General features: G+C 49.2%; 1 long non-coding RNA gene across 1 annotated transcript; it reads left to right on the forward strand.

Annotated features, from left to right (window-relative positions):
* The first annotated feature begins 5,908 nt into the window (after nucleotides 1-5,908).
* Nucleotides 5,909-9,492, forward strand: LOC116755791. The gene is made up of 3 exons (XR_004350465.1): nucleotides 5,909-6,352; nucleotides 7,708-7,883; nucleotides 8,911-9,492. It is a non-coding gene; the product is annotated as an uncharacterized LOC116755791 (long non-coding RNA).
* The last annotated feature ends 2,520 nt before the right edge of the window (nucleotides 9,493-12,012 follow it).

Genomic DNA, 12,012 nt, shown 5'->3' on the forward strand with positions numbered 1-12,012 from the left:
GACTCCAGGACTGCAGGCTGTGGGCTAGGTTTGGCTAAAGAAGGGCCCTGACATTTCTTAGGTGCTCTGCACAGTTCTAGGCCTTGACGTTTCTTATTTGACCTGGAAGTTCTCCCCATTTCACAGATAAAGAAAGAGAGCATCAGACACAGAGAAGCCACTTGCCTGAAGTCAGCGGTGGGCTGGGCCACTCTCTCCTGCCCAGGTCCCCACCTGGGGGCAGAAGCCTAGAAACCTGGGTCTCAGCTCCAGCTCTTCTGTTTGCTCTGTGGCCTTGGCTGCATCCCTTCCCAGAGTTGAACCAGTCCGGTTGGACTGAGCAGTTCCTCCCAGCACTGGTGTTTCGGAGGCCAGGATTCTACCTCTATCGACTCTGCCGATGCTTCTTTAGCCCAGAGACTCCCCCGCCTTTTGCAGGCTCTGTGGCTCCCAGTTTCGATCCCAGGTTGCAGGCTTGTGATGGACTTTGTAGGAAAGAAAACGGTATTCCCTGCCACCCCTGACCTCACACTTCCTCCTACCACCGTTCTATGTGCAACCAGCAACCCCCGAGCTCTGCTGGCCCCAAATTGCTTTCCAAATAACCCAGAGGGCTGAGTTTCTGAGGAAGGAAGAAATTAGACAAATGAAGCCAATCCAAAAACTTTCTTCTTATTCTGGTCTTGGGGAGTAGCATAAGATCAGTGCTTCAGAATATCCCCTCCCTGGCTTCCCAGTGCCTCTCTCACCTTTAAACAGACAGATCACTTTGCCAAAGGTAACCAAGGCGTCCCAGTTTGCCTGGGACCTACCCCGGTTTTCAAACTGAAAAGCTAGCATTCCAAGAACCCCCGCTCAGTCCTAGGCAAACCGGGATGTCGGGAACCCCACGGTCACCTTTAATATTTTCTACCTTAAGAATTGCTTAGTAAAAAAAAAAAAAAAAAAAAAAAAAAAAAAGAATTGCTTAGTGATTAAGACTTCAGTCTCTGGAGTCAGATGGACCAGGATTGAGTCCTACCTCTGCCCCTTACGAGCTGTGCATCACTGGGCAAGAGACAGCTCTTCCTGGAGTCTTAGTTTCCTCCATTATTGTAAAATAGAGACAATAAAAGCATTTTGCTTCAAAGGATTGGTGTGAAGGTTGACCGAGATGATGTTCAGTAGCATCTAGTCCCTTGGGTCACAGAGATGATACAGATCCAGCCTCACACATGAGCATCGAATAGATGTGAGGTGTCTGATGGAGGCTGGTACTCGGCGTCGCTGGGGCACGAGGAGGGGTTGATGAAGTCGGCCCATGGGTGACAGGAGACACTTGAGGGATGGAGAGCCATTTGGGTGGGGCCTTGATAGTTAAGTAGGAGATACTCAGAAGGAGAATGCGGAAGAACATTCTCAGCAGAGGAAACAGGCTGGGGAAGTGTGTGTCTGGTCAAATTCAGCTGAGCTGGAACTACGTTTCTGGAATTACCTCTGGGTTGGGGTTGGCCATAAGAAAAATTCGCATGAGGCTTGGAAAGTGGAAGTGAATGTTGGAAGTGGCCGTGGTGTTTATGGTCAGATGATGAGGACAGACACTGTTGCAGCTCATGTATGCTGGCATACCTCTACAGGGTCTCCTTCTCTCTTTTTTTTTTTGGTGTGATGTAGCAGCCAGGCCCGCACCTGCTTCAGCTCCCATTGGATTTTCTCCTTCAGTTTCTTCTTCTTGTTGTTTTTGGTTTTTGGTTCGGTGTTTGGAGGGTTCTTATTTATTTTCTTTTCTTTTTTTTTTTTTTTTTGGCTGCGTTGGGTCTTCGTTGCTGCATGCGGGGTTTCTCTAGTTGTGGTGAGCTGGGGTTACTCTTCGTTGCGGTGTGTGGGCTTCTTATTTGCAGTGGCTTCTCTTGTTGCAGAGCACAGGCTCTAGGCGCACGGGCCTCAGCAGTTGTGACGTGCGGGCTCAGTTGTTGTGGTGCACAGGCTTAGTTGCTCTGCAGCATGTGGGATCCTCCCAGACAAGGGATTGAACCCGTGTCCCCTGCATTGGCAGGCAGATTCTCAACCACTGCGCCACCAGGGAAGTCCCTCTTATTTATTTTCTTAGGAGGTAATTGAAAGCAGGTTATCTCAGAGTCACTTTTGTGATTTAGCTAAGAAACTACTACCAGGACATAGAGTGAAAATTTTCTTCCTTTTTTTAAAAATTGAAGTATAGTTGATTTACAGTGTTGTTTTAATTACTGCTATACAGCAAAGTGATTCAGTTATACATATATATATATATATATATATATATATATATATATATACACATCCTTTTTTAATATATTCTTTTCCATCATGGTTTATCATAGGATATTGGATACAGTTGTCTGTGCTCTACAGTAGGACCTTGTTGTTTCCCTTCCATTTCTTCTTCATCTCTTGGATCAATTTCTTCAATGAAGGCTCCACTTCTGCCGGTCAGCCCCTTGACAGAAGCTACAGGTTCGGACACAAGTAGAGACAGCGTGGGTTCCAGTTCCTTCCCGTAAGCACCAGCTTGCCCTTGCTCTCCCCAACTCCTGACGATTTTCCCTCTCTAGCGCCTGCTCTGCTGGTCTCTGATGCTGCGCTAGGTGCAGTGACCACAGCTATGCGTAAACAACTGATGCGCTGTTACACTCCCACAATCGCATCAACCGCTCCCTGTAAGATACCCCAATTCTCTCCCACGCCTAGTGGTTCTTCACCCAATGGACCCAGACTGATTCACTGAGTCTCGTGTGACTGGAAGCTGGAGAACCGGCAACACGGGGGCAGCAGGAGTGGTGGGAAATGAGGATAGAGAGGCGGGCTGGAGCCCCGGGAGCTGAAAGGCATGAATGTCTGGGCAAGGGGCTTGCAATTTTTCCTGCCATTAATGAGGAGCCATGGAGGGGGCGGTTTGAGCAGGGAAGTGATGTGGCTGGATTCCAGATGTTCTTCCCCTCCCTCACATTCTTGATTCCTATGATTATATGTTTATGATGAGCCAAGCCCCAGGCTGGGTCCTGGGAGAGAAACAGAGAGGGTCAGACATGGGTCTTGCCCCCCAGGGGCTCATAGGCACATACGAGTTATTTCTCTCACTTGAAGAAGGACTTCAAGGCAAAGAGTGGTCAGAACAACAGGAGGAGATCTGGCAAGATAGTACATTTCCTCCGCTAGAGTATGACTTTCTTAGACTGCGTTTCTTCTGTACTTCCCCTTCCAGGGTTGAATAAAGAGCAGTTGCTTCTTGGATTAACTTGAAAACTGCTGGTTCTTTCTTTATCAGAAGGAGACCAAAAAAAAAATCTTAGGGGTTTATACTTAACAAACAGAGGTTTCAAATATTGTCTTTCTTTTCCTTGTCTTCATTTACCTAAAAGGGTGTGTGAATCTGGTTATTAACAAGGGATGGGACAGGGAGACCATCAACCCTGTGTCCTGGGGGTCCTGACTGATCAGAGTTGGGATTCAGACACCTTAGTACGTGTGCCCACTTAGGCAACATCTTCCACCCAGCCCCATGCTGTTGTACCCACTGATTTACATGGGGTAGAGGGACAACCTGGGAGGGATATCTGTGTTCACAATCAAGGTTCAGACGTGTACGGGTATGTGTGGCAGAGCAGGGCAGAGGAGGGAGGGACCGGCTGGCAAGGCACTCAAGGGCAAGGGATCTGGTGTGGTGTAGCAGACTCAGCCCCAAGGCCAGGGAGGGGGACACAGGGGATTAGTGGCTGCTGTTGGAAACTGCCCTCATCCTAGTGGTCCTGGGGGGAATGTGGGAGCTGCCTCTCTAAACTCTGTAACACGTGAGGGCCCAAGCAGCCCTGCTGTGGGTCTCTGAGACAGTGCGCAGCCCAGAGAGGAAAGAGCCTTCTCCTTTACAGCCACATGACAGGCTGTGGTGGCACTCTGAGGTCTGTGAGTGTGGGCGGCAGTGCTACAGGCTGAATCGTGGTGGTGGAGCCCTGGAGAGGATAGGGGTGGCTGTGTCAGATGATGTCTTCTGCTCAGTTAGTGGCAGTGTCACCACCGGCATTAGTCACTTTCTATTTCCGAAAGCCTTGGCCATGGCGGTGACGTGGAGTGGCAGCCAGGACTAACTCTTTTCTAAAAAAAAAAAAAATTTATTTATTTATAGCTGCATTGGGTCTTCATTGCTGCACGCAGGCTTTCTCTAGCTGCGGTGAGCGGGGGCTACTCCTCGTTGCAGTGCGTGGGCTTCTCATTGCAGTGGCTTCTCTTGTTGCAGAGTGCGGGCTCTAGGCGCGCAGGCTTCAGTAGTTGCAGCACATGGGCTCAGTAGTTGTGGCACGTGGGCTCTAGAGCGCAGGCTCAGTAGTTGTGGCGCACAGACTTAGTTGCTGCACGGCATGTGGGATCTTCCCGGACCAGGGCTCGAACCCGTGTTCCCTGCATTGGCAGGCACATTCTTAACCACTGCACCACCAGGGAAGCCCTACCAGGACTAGCTCTTAAGTGACTGTATCACACTCCTTGGGACTGGAGTTCCTGTGTGAGCAGGTAGAAGGTTTCCAACTTGCAGAATTGAAGGTTAACTGTTAGTGGGACATTGCTCATATCCAGAGTTGGCCGGATCTGGGAACATTGGGTTACACTAAAATAAGGACGGAGGTGGTGAAAGGATAGCAATCAGATGGGGAGAGAACTGGAACTGACGTCTTGGGTGCGGGAGGAAGAGGCAGGGTTTGGTGGAGCCTGGGGAGTGGAAGCAGATACATAGGTTAGGGTAGGGGTGGGGGAGAACCATCGCTCTCTTGGTATAGAAAGTGCAGACATTCAACAGCACCCAGGGGGTGGGGAGGAGTTGGAACCAATGAGAGAAAGCCAAGGGGAGGCAGATTCTCCTTCAACTCAAGGAAGAACTTTCGAGAGCCCAGATGCCTTCAGGTTACAGCGGGTACCTGGCCCCACAGGATCCTAGCAGAGGTGGGACGACTGAATGATGAGAATGCTGAGGACCCACAGACCCAAGCTCCGGGTCTCATAAAATTTAAAACATTATTCTTGGTATCAACATAAGTTTAACACCAAACAAGGGAGGAAGAACATACACATAGGTTTTCCCAAGAGAAGATTTATCAATCATATACCAAGGAGGGAAAAAAACAATACGGAAGAAAACATAATTTATGTATCCAGTTTCTGTTCCCACAATGGACTATTATAAAGCAGTGAATATGAAGGAATTACAACTGGAAACAGCAGCATGGATGAGCCTTAGAAACATAATATCAAAGGGGAAAGCAGAATCACAGAAGACATACAACACGATACCATGTGTATAAAAGTTTCAACATGAAGCAAAACCAAAGAATATATTGTTTAGGGATGGACACATCTATGGGAAAGCTATTTTTGAAAAGCAAAGGTATCAGAAACACAACTTTAGGTAGTGGTTACAGGGGGGTGGGGAGGAAGCGGGGGCTGGGATGGGGGAGCACACAGGTGGCACCGACAGTATCAGCAGCTTCTAGGGTCTAATGCACGTGGTTGAAGGACAGACGTTTGCTTCGTTGCAATGCTTCATGACTTCATAATGTGACGTATGTTTTCGTCTGTGTAACATTTGCAATACAAATTAGAAAAAAAACAAAAACAAAGGATATATGCAGAATTACACAAAAATTAGTAAATGTATTATTAAACTTTTTTTTTGGTACTTTCATGTTTGGTGGTTTTTTTGGTAGTAACGGTTTTAAAGAATTGTTTCAGACACAGAATTCTTTCCACTTGGGCATTGATGTCGACAGTGGCACAGAAACAAAGCTTGAATGTCCAACTTGTTCTAGAACTTCTACTTTTGCCAGTCCTTTTCATCAATTCAGTGTCACGTGGGTATGCGGATGCCCTTTTGCTCACTTGTGCAAATGCAGGAAATTGAGGAACCATAGCTCTGGCTGGCAGAGCTGGCAGGAAGCGGGCCACAGGGCTGGCTGGGGACGCTGTGCAAGGTGAAAATGTGAACCCAGCTTGAAACTTGGAAACCATGGTGGTGGAAAGGAAGAGAGCGGTGAGGAAGGGCCAAGGAGGGGGGACTGCTAAATGACCTTCAGGGAGGTGCTCTTAGACCCGGGGCAGAGTCCATACTGTGTGCTGGTCTTCCTCCAGCTGTGCCCTCTCTGTGGGGTGAGGAGTCTCTGAAGCCAAGAGGACTCACCCTCTCAGAGCTTGCATCGTCCTTTTCTTGGAACCATATCCTGGGTACCTGGAACCCTGGAATTCTCTGCCCAGTGGTCCCCCTGAGAGCAGAAGACACTAGCCCACGTGCCAGCGTGCACAGGCCTCGGCCCGTGGTGGCTGTGCAGGCAGCAGGTGTGGACACGGCTGAGACCAACTGAGACTGCCCGTGCAGGTAGGCAAGGCCCGTGTCGTGGTAGGGATGGGGTCATAGGTAGGGAGAGGGGCAGGGGCGAGGGCTGGGGACCTTCACTGGTATTCCTGGCCCAGCTCCACAACTCTTAGGAGTGGGCTTGTCCAAAACTGTCTCAATTTCTAATATTGTCCCCATGTCTGGGAGCCAGTCCCAATAGCTGAAGGCAGGAGGTTGGATTGAGAGATCGCTCAGGCCAACATGCCCATGTCAGAAGCTTCAGGGAGCAGAGGTGGGGATGTTCCAGGTGCCTGTGTTAGCTCCCGTCCACAGGACAGGACAACTTAGGTATGAGCTGTTCTGTAGGTCCCAGCCAGACGTGGGTCAAGGGCCCTGAGCTCTGGGTTCTCCCTGACCCTGTCACCAACAAGCTTGGACATGTCAGTTGCCTTCTCTATACAATGAAGATGTAAGATGGCAGGAGCCCCGGCGGGTGCCAGGGAAGCGTTTCAGTGGGGGAACTGCTGTCCACCCAAGCGTCACCCCTCTGCAGCCACCCGTCTCTCACTCGGGTCTGCCCTGTCCCCTTCCAAGATGGCTGCCCCCAGCAAGCTGAGCCCATTGCCCTCTTTACACCCCGTCTCAGCACCATCCCGAAGAACTATGTCAGCAGCAATGATTAGATGGCTGTAGCAGACAGCCTTTAAGATGACCCCCAAGAATTCCCACCTCTAGTATCCATTTCCTCATGTAATCCTCCCTCTGAGTGTGAACTGCACCTAGGAGCTCGCTTCTAGTGACCAGAATATGGAAAAAGTGATGGATGTTCATCTGAGATTAGATTTCAAAACACCCGTGGCTTCCATCACTCTCCCAGTAGGGATGGCAGCCCCAGCCAACACCTCGATTCCAGCCTCCAGAGAGATCTGAGCCAGAGGCACCAGTTAAGCTGCTCCTGGCTTTCTGAGTCTAGAAACTGTGAGATAATTAATGTTTGTCATTTTTTTTAAGCCACTAAATGTTGGGATAATTTTTAAGCAACAATAGATAACCAGTCCAATGGCTTTTTCTGTCCCTTTCCAGCACTGATGACCCCTGGTCTTCTACTTTGCTTACCGTCATCAGATCAGTTCTCCGGCCATCTGTCCCTCTATTTTCTGGGCTCTTCTGGGTCAGGGTCAGAACCTGTCTATCCAACATGGTCTGTCTGTGCCAGCCTCTGACTCTGGGACATCCTACTTTGATGGAGGGTGACAGCCCAGCCCAGAGTTGGTTGGTGGGAGGGTGCTAATTCTGAAAACCTCTGCAGGTTTGCTGTGTAATGCCGGGTACCCTCCATCCAGATCCCTCCCTCTGGGTGGCAGGATTGCCTGACTGCTCTCTCGTTACCATTGCAGCAGAGAGCACAGGAGTGTCCACAGCTTCTCCCTGGTTCACTGGTCTCCCAGGCCACCTGCTTCCACTGTTGGCACGGAAAGCAAGGATTATCAAGGGAAGCTCGGGGAAGTAGCCAAGTTGTGGGGCGTCGGGATGATACGGCCAGAGGCCAGCCTCCTCTTTTTGACCTGCAAAGGTAAGTGCCTTTTCCTCATTTCCTCAGAAATGCTCCTCTGAGACCACCTCCGCCTCATTTCTCTACCACCCTCTTCACTGTTCCTAGTGCAGGGTCTACCTCAGAGTAGAAGGACCTTTGGAAAGAACAGAGGGAAGATATTAGGAGAAAAGGACCCTGGATTTAGAGTCAGACCTGGGTTCAAATCCCAACTCTGCAATTCTCTAGCTGTGTGATACTGGGCAAGTCAATCAATCTCTTTGAGCCTCAGTTTCCTCATCTGTAAAATGGGGTGAATCGTCTCTGCTTCGGGTATTTAAATTCTTGTATTGTGGTAAAATATATGTAACACTAATTTACCATTTTAGCCTTTTTTTTTTCATTTTAGCCATTTTTAAGTGTACAATTCATTGACATTAGTACATTCACACTGTTGTACAACCATCTCCATCCTCTGTCTCTGGAACTTTTTCATCATCCCAAACTCTGTACCCATTAAATAATAATTCTCATTCCCCCTTCCTGTCACCGCCTGGTAACCACCATTCTACTTTCTCCCTCTGTGAATTTGACTCCTCTGGGTACTTTATATAAGTAGAATCATACAATATTTGTCCTCTGCATCTAGCTTATTTCACTTAACTCCTTTAAGGTGTTTTGAGGGATCGTTGAAAACTATGTGTGTGGGACTTCACTGGTGACACAGTGGTTAAGACTCCGCACTCCCAACGCAGGGGGCCTGGGTTCGATCCTTGGTCAGGGAACTAGATCCCACACGCGTGCCGCAACTAAGAGGTCACATGCCGCAACTAAGAGCTTGCATGCCACAACTAAGACCCGGGGCAACCAGATAAATAAATAAATAAATAGATATTTAGGGGGAAAATAAAAGAATAAAACTGGCTAATTAGCTTTACAAGAAAAAAGAAAAAAAAAAGAAAATGTGTATGTGACAACTCCGACTGGGGGTCAGCACATTATAAGTGCTTAGAGACATTTGTGGATGAATAACTGTTGGGACTGTCACATCTGTCTCCTGTGTCTCCAGGCAGAAGGAAGAGGACTGGAAGAGGGAGGAGCCCACCCTACATGTGGGGAATCGAAGCCCCGGGAAGGGAAGCCCAGCTGCCCAGGGATGGTCCTGTCCCAAGGAGGCCACGTGGTTGATGACGAAACCAGGGAGGTCTCTCATGCATTCAGCTCCACTGCCTGCTATTCTGCCATTAGGACTTCATTGTTCTGGGTGTTAATGGGGTTTGATTCCCGGCTTGTTCACATCTCTTTCTCCTCCTGCCTAGAAGCTCTTCAAAAGCTGGGGCCCTCGCTTCTTCACCACCGTGTCTCTGAAATCTTCAGGGCAATGCCGTGAACAGTACCTACCAGGATTAACCGGTGTGGACATTGCCCTTATAGGATGCAAGTACTCCTGGGACAGGCCTATGTCCATTCGGGGCCCCTAGAGCAGTGACTCTTCAAAACCAGAGGCTTCTTTCACCAATCCTTCCCCGGCCTGGGCTGGAGAGGTGTATTCCTACAGCCAAGCTGGGCTGGGCACTGCACCAGTGTTATCAGGGCTCTTGTGGGTTTGTTTTCTACTGCTGCTGAAACAATTACCAAACACTTACTGGCTTAAAACACACACATCTATTAGCCTATGGTCCTGATGTCCAATGTGTGATGCAGGTCTCACTGGGTTAAGATCAAGGCGTCGGCTGCTTTCCAGAAGCTCTAGGGGACACTCTGTTTCCTTGTCTTTTCCAGTTCCAGAGGCTGCCGACATCCCTTGACTTGTGGCCTCTTTCCACCCTCAGATCAGAGATGAGGGTTTGAATCCTTGCATCTCATCACCCCAATCTCTGCTTCCTCCTCAGCTGCTCTTCTGACGCTGTCTTCCACTTTTAAATATTCTTGTCTTGGGCTCACCCAGACAGTCCAGAATTTTTACACTTTATTTTTAAGGTCAGCTGATTAGCAACTCTAATTCCATTCACTACCTCCGTTCCCCCTTTTCTTTTCTTTTTTTTTTTTTGGTACGATAGAATTTTATCGAAATTTTGCTTGAGACAAATGGAATTACTCTGCTAGGAACCTAATTAGAAATAAACTTTGAGAGAGTCAAAGATTATAGATAGATTTATACTTTAAAAAATGCCCATCTCCCCAATTAAAATTATTACATTGTCTTACTAAGAAAATATAATCTTTACGTAAACCCTTATGTGACATTTCCCAGAAATCAGAAGGAAAAAAGTTGTTAAGCCACAAGAAGTGAGTTGAGAATTTGCTGTGAAAGTTGAAAATGAGATGGTAAAAATAAATGAAAATTTTCTATAAATCTAAAACTAGGTTGTAAAAGATCTTAAATGATAAAACCATGCAGATTGGCTTTCCTTTACCTTTACTCTTAGAGTTTTTGTTTGTTCTTTCTTTCTTTGTCTGGTATATTGCATGCATTTGGGGAGGGTCTGTTTCCATTTTAGAGTGAGTTTATGATTTTCAAATTATTTTTGCCAAGTCTTTTTTTTTTTGCGGTACGCAGGCCTCTCACTCTTGTGGCCTCTCTGGTTGCGGAGCACAGGCTCCGGACGCGCAGGCTCAGTGGCCACGGCTCACGGGCCCAGCCGCTCCGCAGCACGTGGGATCTTCCCGGACCGGGGCACGAACCCGCGTCCCCTGCATCGGCAGGCAGACTCTCAACCACCGCGCCACCAGAGAAGCCCAGGAGTCTGTGTTTTACACCCAGGCAGTGGGAGAAAGCCGACCAGGTAGAGCTGATGTGGGGGGCTTCCTGGTTCCATTCGCCTCCAGTGGGCCTCCTTCCCCCGTCGCCTCAGCAGCCGTGTCCTCCTCCCCCCAGAGGCGGCCAGGGCAGGCCACGTGGTGGGTCAGTGAAAACCCAGGCCTTCCGTGTGTCTGTTTTCACATGGGAGGTGGGTCATGGAGAGACAGACAGGGCGCCCAAGAGGAGAACCCCCGGCTTCTCAGGCGGGCTCTTCTGACTTCCGGAAACTTGCTTTTGTGTTCCCAGGCCCCGCATCACCCTGGTCTCCTTCAGGCTGTTGAAGAGACCTTGGCTTTTGATGCAGCGAATGGCGGCAACAGTCATTTCTAGGTGTGTCTCTCTGAGATCTCGAGATGCCTGTGCTCTGAGTCACGCAGCGGCAGTGAGGAGAGCCTGCAACGGGCCTGCCGGAGCAGGTGGAGGAATCCCGGTGGTAGAGGGGATGTCTCAACCAGGTGGAAAGGAGTCATTTTGTCATGAGAAGAACTGGAAGATGAGACTGATGATCTGAATGAGGGCCCTGCCTAAAACCCTCAGGCCTCCTCTGCTCTCAGGGCCACACCCCACCCCCACCTTCCGACCCACCTCACTGTCTCCCTTCCAGGCCACTTGTGTGCCATTCTCCTTTCCTGCCCACCACTGGCCTTTGCCTGTGCTGCTCCCTCCTTCTTTAACACTGTTCCTTCTCTCATCCCCTTGTTACTTTCTACTCATCCTTCAGAAACCAGCTGGGTCATCACATCCTCAGGAAAGCATTCCCTGTCCTCCCATAGCACATCTGGATTTTCCCACTGTGAAGCCCTCAAGGGCACCCCGGACCCTCTCTCACAGCCTGTACCTCTGTTCCCACACCTTGTAGGGTTGCAGTGTTTATCCCTGCAGTTGTTTCTCCTTGGTTTTCTCTCCCGCCAGTCCATAAGCTCCATGAGGACAGGAACGGAGCTGGCTTTAGCTCATCACTGCATCCTCGGTGCTTTGCATAGTGCCCGGCACACAGTAGGTGCTTAAAGAATATTTGCTGAGAGACTTCCTTGGTGTAGCAGTGGTTAAGACTCCATGCTCCCAATGCAGGGGGCCCGGGTTTGGCCCCTGGTCAGGGAACTAGATCCTACATGCATGCCACAACTAAGAGTTCGCATGCCACAACTAAGGAGCCAGTGAGCTGCAACTAAGGAGCCTGCCTGCCGCAACTAAGGAGTCCATGTGCCACAACTAGCCTGCTGCAACTAAGACCCGGCGCAACCAAATAAATGATTTTTTTTAAACGAATGTTTGCTGAATGAAGGAAAGGAGATGAATAGTTGCACCCTCTAAAAGCAGAAGATGCTTCTTTGGAGGGAGTGAGCTCCCCAACATCAGGAGCATTCA

This window comes from Phocoena sinus, chromosome 6 (genome assembly GCF_008692025.1).
Source record: "Phocoena sinus isolate mPhoSin1 chromosome 6, mPhoSin1.pri, whole genome shotgun sequence".
In the NCBI taxonomy this organism is placed as follows: domain Eukaryota; kingdom Metazoa; phylum Chordata; class Mammalia; order Artiodactyla; family Phocoenidae; genus Phocoena; species Phocoena sinus.